Source organism: Hyla sarda, chromosome 4 (genome assembly GCF_029499605.1).
Source record: "Hyla sarda isolate aHylSar1 chromosome 4, aHylSar1.hap1, whole genome shotgun sequence".
Classification (NCBI taxonomy): domain Eukaryota; kingdom Metazoa; phylum Chordata; class Amphibia; order Anura; family Hylidae; genus Hyla; species Hyla sarda.
Genome location: NC_079192.1, coordinates 407,052,765 through 407,071,328, shown reverse-complemented (window position 1 = coordinate 407,071,328; position 18,564 = coordinate 407,052,765). Strand labels below are relative to the sequence as shown.

The 18,564-nt window shown below is 40.8% G+C and overlaps 1 long non-coding RNA gene across 3 annotated transcripts in view; it reads right to left on the bottom strand.

Moving 5' to 3' along the window:
• Positions 1–18,564, bottom strand: part of LOC130267573 (uncharacterized) — a 75,555-nt gene that overhangs the window by 42,357 nt on the left and 14,634 nt on the right. For all 3 annotated transcript variants that reach the window (XR_008843222.1, XR_008843224.1, XR_008843223.1), the window contains one exon: positions 8,741–8,889. This is a non-coding gene — a long non-coding RNA (uncharacterized LOC130267573). The remainder of the gene's footprint in view (positions 1–8,740; positions 8,890–18,564) is intronic.

Below are 18,564 nucleotides of genomic sequence, written 5' to 3'. Positions count from 1 at the left end.
AATCTGATAATAATCTATAGATGGAGTCATACAGGGACTAATAATAAAAATTCCTGTAATCTGATAATAATCTATAGATGGGGTCATACAGGGACTAATAATAATAATTCCTGTAATCTGATAATAATCTATAGATGGAGTCATACAGGGACTAATAATAATTCCTGTAATCTGATAATAATCTATAGATGGGGTCATACAGGGACTAATAATAATAATTCCTGTAATCTGATAATAATCTATAGATGGGGTCATACAGGGACTGATAATAATAATAATTCCTGTAATCTGATAATAATCTATAGATGGGGTCATACAGGGACTGATAATAATAATAATTCCTGTAATCTAAAGATAATGTATAGATGGGGTCATACAGGGACTAATAATAATAATAATTCCTGTAATCTGATAATAATCTATAGATGGGATCATACAGGGACTAATAATAATAATAATTCCTGTAATCTGATAATAATCTATAGATGGGGTCATACAGGGACTGATAATAATTCCTGTAATCTGATAATAATCTATAGATGGAGTCATACAGGGACTAATAATAACAATTCCTGTAATCTGATAATAATCTATAGATGGAGTCATACAGGGACTAATAATAATAATAATTCCTGTAATCTGATAATAATCTATAGATGTAGTCATACAGGGACTAATAATAATAATAATTCCTGTAATCTGATAATAATCTATAGATGGAATCATACAGGGACTATAATAATAATAATTCCTGTAATCTGATAATAATCTATAGATGGGGGTCATACAGGGACTAATAATAATTCCTGTAATCTGATAATAATCTATATATGGGGTCATACAGGGACTGATAATAATAATAATTCCTGTAATCTGATAATAATCTATAGATGGGGTCATACAGGGACTAATAATAACAATTCCTGTAATCTGATAATAATCTATAGATGGGGTCATACAGGTACTAATAATAATAATAATTCCTGTAATCTGATAATAATCTAAGGATGGGGACATACAGGGACTAATAATAACAATTACTGTAATCTGATAATAATCTATATATGGGGTCATAAGGGGCTAATAATAATAATAATTCCTGTAATCTGATAATAATCTATAGATGGGATCATACAGGGACAGATAATAATAATTCCTGTAATCTGATAATAATCTATAGATGGAGTCATACAGGGACTAATAATAATAATAATTCCTGTAATCTGATAATAATCTATAGATGGAGTCATACAGGGACTAATAATAATTCCTGTAATCTGATAATAATCTATAGATGGGGTCATACAGGGACTAATAATAATAATTCCTGTAATCTGATAATAATCTATAGATGGGGTCATACAGGGACTAATAATAATAATAAATCCTGTAATCTGATAATAATCTATAGATGGAGTCATACAGGGACTAATAATAATAATTCCTGTAATCTGATAATAATCTATAGATGGGGTCATACAGGGACTGATAATAATAATAATAATTCCTATAATCTGATAATAATCTATATATGGAGTCATACAGGGACATAATAATAATAATTCCTGTAATCTGATAATAATCTATAGATGGGTCATACAGGGACTAATAATAATTCCTGTAATCTGATAATAATCTATAGATGGGGTCATACAGGGACTAATAATAATTCCTGTAATCTGATAATAATCTATAGATGGGGTCATACAGGGACTAATAATAATTCCTGTAATCTGATAATAATCTATAGATGGAGTCATACAGGGACTAATAATACTAATAATTCCTGTAATCTGATAATAATCTATAGATGGAGTCATACAGGAACTAATAATAATTCCTGTAATCTGATAATAATCTATAGATGGGGTCATACAGGGACTAATAATAATAATAATTCCTGTAATCTGATAATAATCTATAGATGGGGTCATACAGGGACTAATAATAATAATAATTCCTGTAATCTGATAATAATCTATAGATGGAGTCATACAGGGACTGATAATAATAATAATCCCTGTAATCTGATAATAATCTATAGATGGAGTCATACAGGGACTGATAATGATAATTCCTGTAATCTGATAATAATCTATAGATGGGATCATACAGGGACTAATAATAATAATAATTCCTGTAATCTGATAATAATCTATAGATGGAGTCATACAGGGACTAATAATAATAATTCCTGTAATCTGATAATAATCTATAGATGGAGTCATACAGGGACTAATAATAATAATTCCTGTAATCTGATAATAATCTATAGATGGGGTCATACAGGGACTAATAATAATAACAATTCCTGTAATCTGATAATAATCTATAGATGGAGTCATACAGGGACTGATAATAATTCCTGTAATCTGATAATAATCTATAGATGTAGTCATACAGGGACTAATAATAATAATAATTCCTGTAATCTGATAATAATCTATAGATGGGGTCATACAGGGACTGATAATAATAATAATTCCTGTAATCTGATAATGATATAGATAGATATGAGATAGATAGATATGAGATAGATAGATATGAGATAGATAGATATGAGATAGATAGATAGATATGAGATAGATAGATATGAGATAGATAGATATGAGATAGATAGATAGATAGATAGATAGATAGATATGAGATAGATAGATATGAGATAGATAGATAGATAGATATGAGAGATAGATATGAGATAGATAGATAGGAGATACATAGATACGAGATAGATAGATATGAGATAGATAGAAATGAGATAGATAGATATGAGATAGATATGAGAGAGATAGAAAGATATGAGATAGATAGATATGAGATAGATAGATAGATATATAGGAGATAGATATGAGATAGATAGATAGATATGAGATAGATATATAGATAGATCGATAGATAGATATGAGATAGATAATAGATATGAGATAGATAGATAGATATGAGATAGATAGATATGAGAGATAGATAGATATGAGATAGATAGATATGAGATAGATCGATATGAGATTGAGATAGATAGATATATATGAAATAGATAGATATGAGATAGATAGATGAGATAGATCGATATGAGATTGAGATAGATAGATAGATATGAGATAGATAGATATGAGATAGATAGATGAGATAGATCGATATGAGATTCAGATAGATAGATAGATATGAGATAGATATGAGATAGATAGATGTGAGATAGATAGATAGATAGATATAAGATAGATAGATAGATATGAAATAGATAGATAGATATGAAATAGATATGAGATAGATAGATAGATATGAGATATATAGATAGGAGATATAACCAAAAAAGGCCGCAGCAACTCCAAATATGGTGCAGAAAAAGGTGCTTCATTCACACAATGTGAGGTTTGCTCACCAAACCGACACGTCGCCTCACATTGTGTGAATAAAGCACCTTTTTCTGCACCGTATTTGGAGTTGCTGCGGCCTTTTTTGGTTATATCTAAATGGACTCCTGAACCTGGGCTCCTAGCTGACGGCACCCGTGCATCTGTCTTTATGGTGATGTGCTGCTCTCTTTTGGCTTTTGTAGATAGGAGATAGATGTTACACCGAGCGCTCCGGGTCCCTGCTCCTCCCCGGAGCGCTCACGGCGTCTCTCTCCCTGCAGCGCCCCGGTCGGTCCCGCTGACCGGGAGCGCTGCACTGACATGGCCGTCGGGGATGCGATTCGCACAGCGGGACGCGCCCGCTCGCGAATCGCATCCCAAGTCACTTACCCGCGCGCGCCAGCTCTCTGAGACTTAAAGGGCCAGTGCACCAATGATTGGTGCCTGGCCCAATTAGCTTAATTGGCTTCCACCTGCTCCCTGGCTATATCTGCTCACTGCCCCTGCACTCCCTTGCCGGATCTTGTTGCCTTGTGCCAGTGAAAGCGTTTAGTGTTGTCCAAAGCCTGTGTTTCCTGAACTCCTGCTATCCATCTTGACTACGAACCTTGCCGCCTGCCCCGACCTTCTGCTACGTCTGACCTTGCCTCTGCCTAGTCCTTCTGTCCCACGCCTTCTCAGCAGTCAGCGAGGTTGAGCCGTTGCTAGTGGATATGACCTGGTTGCTACTGCCGCAGCAAGACCATCCCGCTTTGCGGCGGGCTCTGGTGAACACCAGTAGCCTCTTAGAACCGGTCCACCTGCACGGTCCACGCCAATCCCTCGCTGACACAGTGGATCCACAACCTGTAAGCCGAATCGTGACAGTAGATCCGGCCATGGATCCCGCTGAGGTGCCGCTGCCAAGTCTCGCTGACCTTCCCACGGTGGTCGCTCAGCAATCGCAGCAGATTGCCCAACAAGGACAGCAGCTGTCGCAGTTGACCGCCATGTTACAGCAACTTCTGCCTCTGCTACAGCAGCAACCATCTCCTCCGCCAGCTCCTGCACCTCCTCCGCAGCGAGTGACCGCTCCTAGCCTCCGCTTGTCCCTGCCGGACAAATTTGATGGGGACTCTAGACTCTGCCGTGGATTTTTGTCTCAATGTTCCCTGCATATGGAGATGTTGTCGGACTTGTTTCCTACAGAACGGTCTAAGGTGGCGTTCGTAGTGAGCCTTCTTTCTGGAAAGGCCTTGTCTTGGGCCACACCGCTCTGGGACCGCAATGATCCTGCCACAGCCACAGTCCAGTCCTTCTTCGCTGAAGTCCGGAGTGTCTTCGAGGAACCAGCCCGAGCTTCTTCTGCCGAGACTGCCCTGCTGAACCTGGTCCAGGGTAATTCTTCTGTGGGCGAGTACGCCATCCAATTTCGTACTCTTGCTTCCGAATTATCATGGAATAACGAGGCTCTCTGCGCGACCTTTAAAAAAGGCCTATCCAGCAGAATCAAGGATGTGCTGGCCGCACGAGAGATTCCTGCCAACCTGCAAGAACTTATCCATTTGGCCACCCGCATTGACATGCGTTTTTCTGAGAGACATCAAGAGCTCCGCCAGGAAAAAGACTTAGATCTCTGGGCACCTCTCCCACAGTATTCTTTGCAATCTACGCCTGGGCCTCCCGCCGAGGAGGCTATGCAAGTGGATCGGTCTCGCCTGACCCAGGAAGAGAGGAATCGCCGTAGGGAAGAAAATCTTTGTCTGTACTGTGCCAGTACCGAGCATTTCTTGGTGGATTGCCCTATTCGTCCTCCACGTCTGGGAAACGCACGCACGCACCCAGCTCACGTGGGTGTGGCGTCTCTTGGTTCTAAGTCTGCTTCTCCACGTCTCACGGTGCCCGTGCGGATTTCTCCTTCAGCCAATTCCTCCCTCTCAGCCGTGGCCTGCTTGGACTCTGGTGCCTCTGGGAATTTCATTTTGGAGTCTTTGGTGAATAAGTTCTGCATCCCGGTGACCCGTCTCGTCAAGCCGCTCTACATTTCCGCGGTCAACGGAGTTAGACTGGATTGCACCGTGCGTTACCGCACAAAACCCCTCTTAATGTGCATTGGACCCCACCACGAAAGGATTGAATTTTTCGTCCTTCCCAACTGCACCTCTGAGGTCCTCCTCGGTCTGCCATGGCTCCAGCTTCATTCTCCCACCCTTGACTGGACCACCGGGGAGATCAAGAACTGGGACTCTGCTTGCCACAAGAAATGCCTCTCCCCCCCTCCCAGTCCCGTCAGGCAAGCCTCAGTGCCTCCTCATGGCCCCCGTCCTTGTGTCACCCTGCCCCGTGCCAAGCTTCACCCTCTGCCCTCCCTCCCCATTCCCACTCCTGCTGTTCTGCCTGCCGTTGAGGAAACCCTCCATTCTTTCCCGTGTCCTCGTCCCAGGTAAAGCAGTTATCGGACAAAAAAAGGGGGAGACCTAAGGGGGGGGGGGTACTGTTACGCCGAGCGCTCCGGGTCCCTGCTCCTCTCCGGAGCGCTCACGGCGTCTCTCTCCCTGCAGCGCCCCGGTCGGTCCCGCTGACCGGGAGCGCTGCACTGACATGGCCGTCGGCGCGGCTCCGCTCTCTAGGGCGCGCGCGCGCCAGCTCTCTGAGACTTAAAGGGCCAGTGCACCAATGATTGGTGCCTGGCCCAATTAGCTTAATTGGCTTCCACCTTCTCCCTGGCTATATCTGATCACTTCCCCTGCACTCCCTTGCCGGATCTTGTTGCCTTGTGCCAGTGAAAGCGTTTAGTGTTGTCCAAGCCTGTGTTACCTGAACCCTTGCTATCCATCTTGACTACGAACCTTGCCGCCTGCCCCGACCTTCTGCTACGTCTGACCTTGCCTCTGCCTAGTCCTTCTGTCCCACGCCTTCTCAGCAGTCAGTTGAGCCGTTGCTAGTGGATACGACCTGGTTGCTACTGCCGCAGCAAGACCATCCCGCTTTGCGGCGGGCTCTGGTGAACACCAGTAGCCTCTTAGAACCGGTCCACCTGCACGGTCCACGCCAATCCCTCGCTGACACAGTGGATCCACAACCTGTAAGCCGAATCGTGACAATAGATATGAGATATATAGATGATAATAGATAGATATGAGATATATAGATGATAATAGATAGATATGAGATATATAGATGATTATAGACAGATATGAGATAGATAGATATGAGATATATAGATGATAATAGATAGATATGAGATATATAGATGATAATAGATAGATATGAGATATATAGATGATAATATATAGATATGAGATATATAGATGATTATAGACAGATATGAGATAGATAGATATGAGATATATAGATGATAATAGATAGATATGAGATATATAGATGATAATAGATAGATATGAGATAGATAGATGATTATAGATAGATATGAGATAGATAGATGATTATAGATAGATATGAGATATATAGATGATAATAGATAGATATGAGATATATAGATGATAATAGATAGATATGAGATATATAGATGATAATATATAGATATGAGATATATAGATGATAATAGATAGATATGAGATATATAGATGATAATAGATAGATATGAGATATATAGATGATAATAGATAGATATGAGATATATAGATGATTATAGATAGATATGAGATATATAGATGATAATAGATAGATATGAGATATATAGATGATTATAGATAGATATGAGATATATAGATGATTATAGATAGATATGAGATAGATAGATGATTATAGATAGATATGAGATATATAGATGTTAATAGATAGATATGAGATATATAGATGATAATATATAGATATGAGATATATAGATGATAATAGATAGATATGAGATATATAGATGATTATAGATAGATATGAGATATATAGATGATTATAGATAGATATGAGATATATAGATGATAATATATAGATATGAGATATATAGATGATAATAGATAGATATGAGATATATAGATGATTATAGATAGATATGAGATAGATAGATGATTATAGATAGATATGAGATATATAGATGATAATAGATAGATATGATATATATAGATGATAATAGATAGATATGAGATATATAGATGATAATAGATAGATATGAGATATATAGATTATAATAGATAGATATGAGATATATAGATGATAATAGATAGATATGAGATATATAGATGATAATAGATAGATATGAGATATATAGATGATAATAGATAGATATGAGATATATAGATTATAATAGATAGATATGAGATATATAGATGATAATAGATAGATATGAGATATATAGATGATTATAGATAGATATGAGATAGATATGAGATATATAGATGATTATAGATAGATATGAGATATATAGATGATAATAGATAGATATGAGATAGATAGATGATAATAGATAGATATGAGATATATAGATGATTATAGATAGATATGAGATATATAGATGATAATAGATAGATATGAGATAGATAGATGATTATAGATAGATATGAGATGGATAGATGATTATAGATAGATATGAGATATATAGATGATTATAGATAGATATGAGATATATAGATGATTATAGATAGATATGAGATATATAGATGATTATAGACAGATATGAGATAGATAGATATGAGATATATAGATGATTATAGACAGATATGAGATAGATAGATATGAGATATATAGATGATTATAGATAGATATGAGATATATAGATGATTATAGATAGATATGAGATATATAGATGATTATAGATAGATATGAGATATATAGATGAGTATAGATATATATGAGATAGATAGATGATTATAGATAGATATGAGATAGATAGATGCTCACACATCTCACCGCGGTCACATGGTTGGCTCCGGCTCTGGGGTCCTGACTACAGAAGTTTCTCCATGGATGTTTGTCCGCTCTGTCTTCAGTAAAGTGGAGCTCTAGGCCAATTGCCTTCTGGGATGGCCTGATGGCCCTAGGGAGGTGACAACTACAGAGCACACAGGAGGAGGGACTGCAGGGGTCACTGTATTTAAAAATAGTGCTGTTGCTAGGCAACATGGCTAGAACCTACATACAAATCATACACATGTAAACAGTAAAGTCTGATGTGATTTCCCTCCATACAGTAGATTGGAACATAAAGAGCAGTACAGATGGGATGAACATGGCAGCTACCAGGGGCTTGGTGGCACCACATAGGGTACTGACATGGGTGTAACCATGAACGCTCCTGGAATAGAAAACTTATACTAAGTGTATAAATGACATTTTCTCTCGATTTCTGACTGATTTTCACCCAAAGCAACATCAGGTCAGGAAACAAGTCAGGCCGGATTTTCTTGTTCAACGGTTTTACTCACCAAAATAGTTTCCTTATCAGAGACTCTTACCTGGCCGGGGCCTCTGTTTATTGTCTGCACCATCTTGTCTTCACCTAAGGCCTATATCTGCTTCTAATGGAGGACAATGGTCCAGGAATACGCATCGATCTGTAGGATTGACCATCAATTGTTGTTTCCTTCTGATCGCCGCCATTTATCTAAGACAGGGACGGGTATAAAGAAAACTATTTACATATGTTGACATCTGAATTATGACATTAGAATTACAGATCGTACCTATGACCCACTTTAGCACACAGGTCATACCCCCATTTAAACCAACGCCAGCCCTTTATACAAACCTCAGACCAGAACTCCCCTTTATCAAGACTCACGATCGGAACAGTACTATATTAGTCCCCAGACAAAACCCTATATTTTTTATATGACCCCGCTCCCTTATACAGACCCCCCCCCCCCCCCTTTATACAGAGGTCTCAGACCAGCCCCCACGTATACAGACTCCAGATCAGACCTCACCTGTTTACAGACTCACAAACAGTTTTGGCTGAGATGCCATCAGTATACGGCTCTCTGGCTGACACCTTGGCTAACGCCTAGGTTGATGCCAGGAGCATATGCAGTCCCCTTAGTAGCTTCCATGAAAAGGGATATCGGACCCGGACCCTCACAGGTGCCTATTGGCTTGAAGGGAAAGTGTAGGTTTGTTAGGGGGCCTCTCTCCTTTCGGAAAAAGGCTTGCGATGGACCGCATCCTCGTGCACTTTTTATAGTGTGACATGTTTGCACTTTTTCTTGCACTTGGGTGATAGATAGCACGTGCCTCGCCTCTTAAAAAGAATCCAGACAAGATGCCCTGTTTAGAGATAGATATGAGATAGATAGATATGGGATAGATAGATAGATATGAGATAAATAGATATGAAATAGATATATATGAGATAGATAGATATGAGATATATAGATAGATATAGATAGATATGAGATAGATAGATATATAGATAGATATGAGATAGATTGATAGATATTAGATAGATAGATATGAGATAAATAGATAGATATGAGAAAGATAGATATATAGATAGATATATAGATAGATAGATATGAGATAGATAGATAGATATGAGATAGATAGATAGGAGATAGATAGATATGAGATCGATATGAGATAGATAGATAGATATGAGATAGATAGATAGATAGATAGATATGAGATAGATAGATATGGGATAGATAGATATGAGATAGATAGATATGAGATAGATAGATAGATATATAGATAGATATGAGATAGATAGATATGAGATAGATAGATATGAGATAGATAGATAGATATGAGAAAGATAGATATATAGATAGATAGATATGAGATAGATAGATAGATAGATATGAGATCGATATGAGATAGATAGATAGATATGAGATAAATAGATATGAGATAGATAGATATGAGATAGATAGATAGATATGAGATAGATAGATATGAGATAGATAGATATGGGATAGATAGATATGAGTTAATTTATAGATATATAGATATGAGATAGATAGATATATAGAAGATAAATATGAAATGCATAGTTGCATAGATAGATAGATATGAGATAGATATGAGATAGATATGAGATAGATAGATATGGGATAGATAGATAGATATGAGATAGATAGATAGATATGAGATAGATAGATATATAGATATGAGATAGATAAATATGAGATAGATAGATAGATAGATAGATATGGGATAGATAGATAGATAGATAGATAGATATGAGATAGATAGATAGATATGAGATAGATAGATAGATGGATATGAGATAGATAGATATATAGAAGATAAATATGAAATGCATAGTTGCATAGATAGATAGATATGAGATAGATATGAGATAGATATGAGATAGATAGATATGGGATAGATAGATAGATATGAGATAGATAGATAGATATGAGATAGATAGATAGATAGATAGATATGAGATAGATAGATATGAGATAGATAGATAGATAGATAGATATGGGATAGATAGATAGATATGAGATAGATAGATAGATAGATATGAGATAGATAGATAGATGGATATGAGATAGATAGATATGAAATGCATAGTTGCATAGATAGATAGATATGAGATAGATATGAGATAGATAGATAGATAGATATGGGATAGATAGATAGATATGAGATAGATAGATAGATATGGGATAGATAGATAGATGGATATGAGATAGATAGATATGAGATAGATAGATAGATAGATTTGAGATGGAAAGACAGATAGTACGTTTTGGCCCTATCACCATTGTTTCCAGCTCCTACAGAGATTTATGTAGAAATGTCATCCTGTAATTGGGTTTGTGTTTTTTCACATCAGATGTGGTTCTACTAGAATCTCTGACATGTATGTTAATGTGCCGTCTCTGCTCCGCTGCAAACAATACATTTTTAATGCGCCCTTTAGGATTCCGGAGCGTTTCCCATCACGGCGTGTAAACCCTTCTCCCGTCTCCCCTCCACCCTGATAGAAGCCTGAGAGCTGAGATATGAGCACTGAGACCTCTTGATAGGGAATGTGCTCAACAAGGAGCTTTGAATGGGGGTCTATAGAGATTTGCACAACACAAAGGCCTCCACACCTGCACTGATCATCCGGGGAGAATTTTTTACATGGATATTCAAAAAGAACAATACACTCGCGGGAGAAAGAAAAAGAAAAAATCACACCTAGCGGGACTCTTATCAAATTTCCTTAAGCACTAAAGAGCTTACATTGTCACGAACCTTCAGTCTTGGCACTCACTGTATGCTGGGCTCCTTCTCCATAAATAAATTATTGTAATTTATTTTTATTAAAAAATTTTAATATTTTTATTTTCTTGTTTTTTTAGTCACAAACCCATGCCTCAATTTTACACGCCATTTTCTCTATAAGCTTTTGAAATTCCCATTCATTTCATTAGAGAATGACCCTGCACGCCTCCCCTTCTCTCCACCACCTACCGTATTTTTCGCCGTATAAGACGCACTTTTTCTTCCCCAAAATTGGGGGGCGGGGGGGGGGGGGGGGGAAATTGGTGCGTCTTATAGGGCAAATACACATTATAACCCTGTCCTATCGCGGCGGTCCCTGCGGCCATCAACGTCCGGGACCCGCGGCTAATACAGGACATCACCGATCGCGGTGATGCCCTGTATTAACCCTTCAGACGCGGCGATCAAAGCTGACCGCCATGTCTGAAGCGAAAGTGACACTAACCCGGCTGCTCAGTCGGGCTGTTCGGGACCGCCGCGGTGAAATAGCAGCGTCTCGAACAGCTTACAGGACACCGGGAGGGACCTTACCTGCCTCCTCGGTGTCCGATCGGCGAATGACTGCTCCATGCCGGGATCCCCTGCATGGTCGGCGCTCTCCTTCATCGTCATCACGTCGTCGCGCAAGCCATCCCGTCATCCAATAGGAGCGGCGTGCGTAGCGACGTGATGGCGGCGACGGAGAGCGAGGATCCCGGGCAGCAGAGACATTCCGGAGAGACAGGGACACCCCGGGGGCGCGGCGATGGAGGGCGACATCCAGGGCAGCGGTGACGAGCGGTGATGGGTCCGGAGCGGCGCGGACACGTGAGTATAACCTCCAATACCAGTGATCTTCAACCTGCGGCCCTCCAGATGTTGCAAAACTACAACTCCTGGCATGCCCGGACAGCCAACGGCTGTCCGGGCATGCTGGGAGTTGTAGTTTTGCAACATCTGGAGGGCCGCAGGTTGAAGATCACTGTCCTATACTTTACATTGTATTTGGTTCAGAATCTTTTTTTTTCTAGATTTTCCTCCTTTAAAATTGGGTGCGACTTATATGCCGGAGCGTCTTATATAAATACGGTACCTAATAGCTATTTTTGGACTGGTGGTGGTCCCAGTAGTGAAAACCTAATTTCCAGTACTCTATGTCCTCTGTTTCCATGTCTCCCACAGCTTTCCTATTTCTAATTCTCTTAATCTGGGTGTCCAGAATTAGAAAAAAAAACATGGTTGCTTGCTTCTAAAAACAGCGCCACACCTGATCGCAGATTGTGCTTGGTACTGCAATTCAGCCCTATTGACTTTAATAGAGCTCAGCTTTAAAGGGGTTCTCCGGTGCTTAGACATCTTATCCCCTATCCAAAGGATAGGGGATAAGATGCCTGATCGCGGGAGTCCCGCCGCTGGGGACCCCCGGGATCTTGCACGCGGCACCCCGTTTATAATCAGTCCCTGGAGCATGTTCGCTCCGGGTCTGATTACCGACGACCACAGGGCCGACGGCATGTGACGTCACGCCTCCGCCCCCGTGTGACGTCACGCCTCCGCCCCCGTGTGACGTCAGGCCTCCGCCCCCGTGTGACGTCACGCTCTGCCCCTCAATGCAAACCTATAGGAGGGGGCGTGACAGCTATCATGTAGGCTTGCATTGAGGGGCAGAGCATGATGTCACACGGGGGCGGAGGCGTGACATCACATGCCGTCGGCCCTGTGGTCGTCGGTAATCAGACCCGGAGCGAACAGGGACTGATTACAAACGGGGTGCCGCGTGCAAAATCCCGGGGGTCCCCAGTGCCAGGACTCCCGCGATCAGGCATCTTATCCCCTATCCTTTGGATAGGGGAAAAGATGTGTAAGCACCGGAGAACCCCTTTAATACCAGACACAACCAGAAGGAAGCAGCCATGATTTTCTAATCCTACATAATCCCTTTTAGCTAAATGTTGTAGGCCCTAGTAGGATCCTAGTAACCGTGGGAACTGCAGTGTGTCCTATGTCCTAGGCAGTTCTAACTTCTATACAGGGATATCCATAGGGGTGTGTGACCACACAAGGCACCATATAACATAAGTGCTCCCCCGTTGCGTTCACCATTGGTCATGTGATGTTGGCAATAACAACCTTGTGCTGCAATTGGTACAAAAATGAGGGCGTGGTTTTGCCTGCACGTGTTCAAAAGCATGTACAGTGACCCCCCGACCTACGATGGCCCCGACATACAATCATTTCAACATGCGATGGCCTCTCATAGGCAGCATCAACATACGATGCTTTTGTATGTCGGGGCCATCGCATAAACGGCTATCCCGCAGCGCAGACTGCTTCAGCTGCCACCGGATAGCCGTTTACGGTGCCCCATGTGCTCCGGTGATGTCTCTTACCTGTTCCCGGTGCTCCGGACCATTCTCTTCAGGATCCCCTGCATCGCCGTCGCTCTCCATCGTCGTCATCACGTCGCCGCGCACACCGTCCCGTCATCCAATAGGAGCGGCGTGTGTAGCGACGTGATGACGGCGATAAGGAACGACGATACCGGGCAGCGGAGACGGTCTGGAGTGGTGGGGACATCACGGGAACGCGGCGACAACGATGGAGGAAGACATCCAGGGCAGCAGTGACGGTCCGGAGCGGCGGGGACAGGTGAGTTTACCTTCCTATATTTAACATTGCATGGATCCCTCAACATACGATGGTTTCAAGAAACGATGGTTCATTTGGAACGGATTACCATCGTATGTTGAGGGACCACTGTACGCTAAATTGTTCATCAGCTGATCGCTGGCTTTTTTCCACGGGCAATTATTGAGAACAAGCATTTCCCAGAACGCTCATTTTTCTGATAATCTGTATGGGCAGTGTAGCTAAGCTTTGTGATCAGTGGGGGGCTGAGTCTTGGCACACCGGCCGAAGGGGCAGCAGGGCTTGTGTAAGGAGCGTTGCGGCCTTTTCACTTCCTGTCAATGCCAACACTAGTACATCTTACATTAGCTAGAACACCCTTTTAAAGTGAATCTGTCAGCCAATATTTATCATTTGAGCAACAGGTAGGTCGTTACAAATCGTCAGGTAGGTCAACGATATGAAACATACCTTAGTTAGCGCTGGGCTCAAGTGTCAAGTGGGTGGGACCACGGTGAAAAACTTTTTTTTTTTAAATGAACTGGTGCTAGAAAGTTAAACAGATTTGTAAATTTGAGGCCGGAAGAAGCACGCTTACACGTGTGAAACAGCCGACGTAGCCTCCGAGCGCCCACTTACCTGCACCAATGCTGTAATCCAGCCTTTCCGTGGACTGGACCCTCATGCTGAACAGTCTCCGTTGAGCGGTGAGTGCACGTACGTGCCTTTGTTGTTAGATTTGTAAATTACTTCTATTAAAAAATCTTAATCCTTTTGGTACTTTTTAGCAGCTGTATGCTACAAAGGAAATTCTTTACTTTTTGAATTTCTTTTTTTGTCTTGTCCACAGTGCTCTCTGCTGACACCTCTGTCCGTGTCAGGAACTGTCCAGAGCAGCATAGGTTTGCTAAGGGGATTCTCTCCAGCTCTGGACAGTTCCTGATACGGGCATCAGGTGTCAGCAGAGAGCAGTGTGGACAACACAAAAAAGAAATTCAAAAAATTAATATTTTCCTCAGTAGCAAACAGCTGCTAAAAAGTACTGAAAGGATTAAGATTTTTTGGCGCCAGTTCATTTAAAAAAAAAAAAGTTTTCCACTGGAGTACCCCCTTTAAGGGGATCAGTAATGTGTGAGATTTGTAGACAGGGCTCGGTGCCCTGTACCTTGCTCAACCAGGACAGGGAGGGGAAAGGGACACAAATCAAAGAAGCTATGGCACTTGATCAACTCTGCCCCGCCTTCTAGACACTTGAGCCCAGGGAGAAAATCATAATTTTATAAGTTGTGGCAAACTCATCATATCCCTTTAATTATTAACCCTTTAAAGGGGGTACTCCGCTGCCCTGCTTCCGGAGCTCCGCTCGCCAGCGTCCGGAAGTTTATTGTTCCAAACGGCTGTGTGCGGGCTTCAGTGTTCAGGGCCGCCCCTTGTGATGTCACGCCCGCCCCCTCAACGAAAGTCTATGGGAAGGGGGCGCGACGGCCGTCGCGCCCCCTTCCCATAGACTTTCGTTGAGGGGGCAGGCGTGATGTCATGAGGGGGCGGGCGTAACGTCACAAGGGGCGGCCCTGAACACGGAAGCCCGAACAATAAACTTCCGGACGCTGGCGAGCGGAGCTCCAGAAGCAGGGCAGCGGAGTACCCCTTTAAGCTCAACTCCCATTATACCAGAAAGCCCTCCATGAGTGGAGAACGGCACACATCCATTATCTGACGTAACGTGAAAAGTAATGCCTTTCGAAATGAAGCAACATGTGCCGACCTTAGCGTTTTCTCGACTAATGTAATTAGGGGTTCCGGTAAAGACGTCTCAGATTAATAGTTTCACGATTACACGCGTGGTGGAAAATGAATGAGCAATTAGTAGAAAAGTGCTCAACATTCTGGGTAGGCTGAGCCATTAAAGGAAAAAAAAAAAAGATTGAGTGAAAGTGATAGGACGGAGGAAGCTGAGATGCTGTGAACTTAAGCTTAACAAATGCCATATTGTGTGTAGGAAGCAAATAATAAAAAAAATACAAAAAAAGGAAAAACATGGACTTTGATGTTTGGTTACCGGGCAGATAGTGAGGATTCTCCTCCTCGTCGCTCGGTGACAGATGAATGGGCTGCGATGGAAATGTTCAGCTGCGAAGTAAAACGCTGCGAACCACTGTGTATTTAGCGAGACGGAGAGAGTGGAGCAGACGGCTAGACTATTTAGAGGGGGTTTGTCTATCTATTAGGGGATATGAGGCTTTGGGGAGGAACTGATTCTCATTAGGGAGACCAGCTGTGAGTCTTATTGGCAATGCTCCATGGGAAAACAGTATGCAAATGAGCTGTCTCGCAGAAGGAAGAAAACTATCTCACTAGCGCCACCTATTGGAGGTAGTTACCTCAGTTCAATAGGTCTTTCGCTGAAGGAGCCAACGTCTCTATCGAAAGCAATGGAAGGCCCACACTGTGTTGAATCTATAGGTCATTGTTTCCTTACCAATAGCTGATGACCTCTAGGACTGGACCTACTGTGATCCTAAAAGGGGTCACATACTTCACCAAACCACCACATAAGCCAAAAAGTGGTCATGAAAGCGGCACCATCCTGTTAACATGTTTTTTTTTCAGGTATTAGATATCTGGTAGATGAGTGACATCATCACCAAACGTCTCTTGCAATATATATGACATCACTGCCATTCAGGTACTAGTTATATTTTAAAGGAGTGACATCATCACCAGTTATCTCTCATGTGATGTATGTCATCACTGCCCTTCATGTATTTTATTGTACAGAAGTGACATCATTACCAGTCACCTGTTATAGGATATGTGACATCACTGCTCTTACGGTATTGTACAAGAGTGACATCATTATTATCATCATTATAATTCATAAGCAATAGGTATACTATTCAGGAGTGACATCATTACCTACTTTTACAAGGTAATATTGAACATGGATAACATTATTATGGCATCAATTCTTTTCAGGTATTAGTTATATGGTAGATAAGTGACATCATCACCAATCATCTCTTATAAGATGTATGACATCACTGCTCTTCTTTGTTATATTCTATAGGAGTGACATCATCACCAATCATCTCTTATAAGATGTATGACATCACTGCTCTTCTTTGTTATATTGTATAGGAGTGACATCATCACCAATCATCTCTTATAAGATGTATGACATCACTGCTCTTCTTTGTTATATTCTATAGGAGTGACATCATCACCAATTATCTCTTATAAGATGTATGACATCACCGCTCTTCTTTGTATTATTCTATGAGTGACATCATCACCAATCATCTCTTATAAGATGTATGACATCACCGCTCTTCTTTGTTATATTCTATAGGAGTGACATCATCACCAATCATCTCTTATAAGATGTATGACATCACTGCTCTTCTTTGTTATATTCTATAGGAGTGACATCATCACCAATCATCTCTTATAAGATGTATGACATCACCGCTCTTCTTTTTATATGGTACAGGAGTGACATCATCACCAATTATCTCTTATAAGATGTATGACATCACTGCTCTTCTTTGTTATATTGTATAGGAGTGACATCATCACCAATTATCTCTTATAAGATGTATGACATCACCGCTCTTCTTTGTTATATTGTATAGGAGTGACATCATCACCAATTATCTCTTATAAGATGTAAGACATCACCGCTCTTCTTTGTTATATTGTATAGGAGTGACATCATCACCAATTATCTTTTATAAGATGTATGACATCACCGCTCTTCTTTATTATATTGTATAGGAGTGACATCATCACCAACTATCTTTTATAAGATGTATGACATCACCGCTCTTCTTTGTTATATTGTATAGGAGTGACATCATCACCAATCATCTCTTATAAGATGTATGATATCACCGCTCTTCTTTGTTATATTGTATAGGAGTGACATCATCGCCAATCCTCTCTTATAAGATGTATGACATCACTGCTCTTCTTTATTATATTGTATAGGTGTGACATCATCACCAATTATCTTTTATAAGATGTATGACATCATCGCTCTTCTTTATTATATTGTATAGGAGTGACATCATCACCAATCCTCTCTTATAAGATGTATGACATCACCGCTCTTCTTTGTTATATTGTATAGGAGTGACATCATCACCAATCATCTCTTATAAGATGTATTACATCACCGCTCTTCTTTGTTATATTGTATAGGAGTGATGCCATCACCAATCATCTCTTATAAGATGTATGACATCACTGCTCTTCTTTGTTATATTCTATAGGAGTGACATCATCACCAATCATCTCTTATAAGATGTATGACATCACCGCTCTTCTTTGTTATATTGTATAGGAGTGACGTCATCACCAATCATCTCTTATAAGATGTATGACATCACTGCTCTTCTTTATTATATTGTATAGGAGTGACATCATCACCAATTATCTTTTATAAGATGTATGA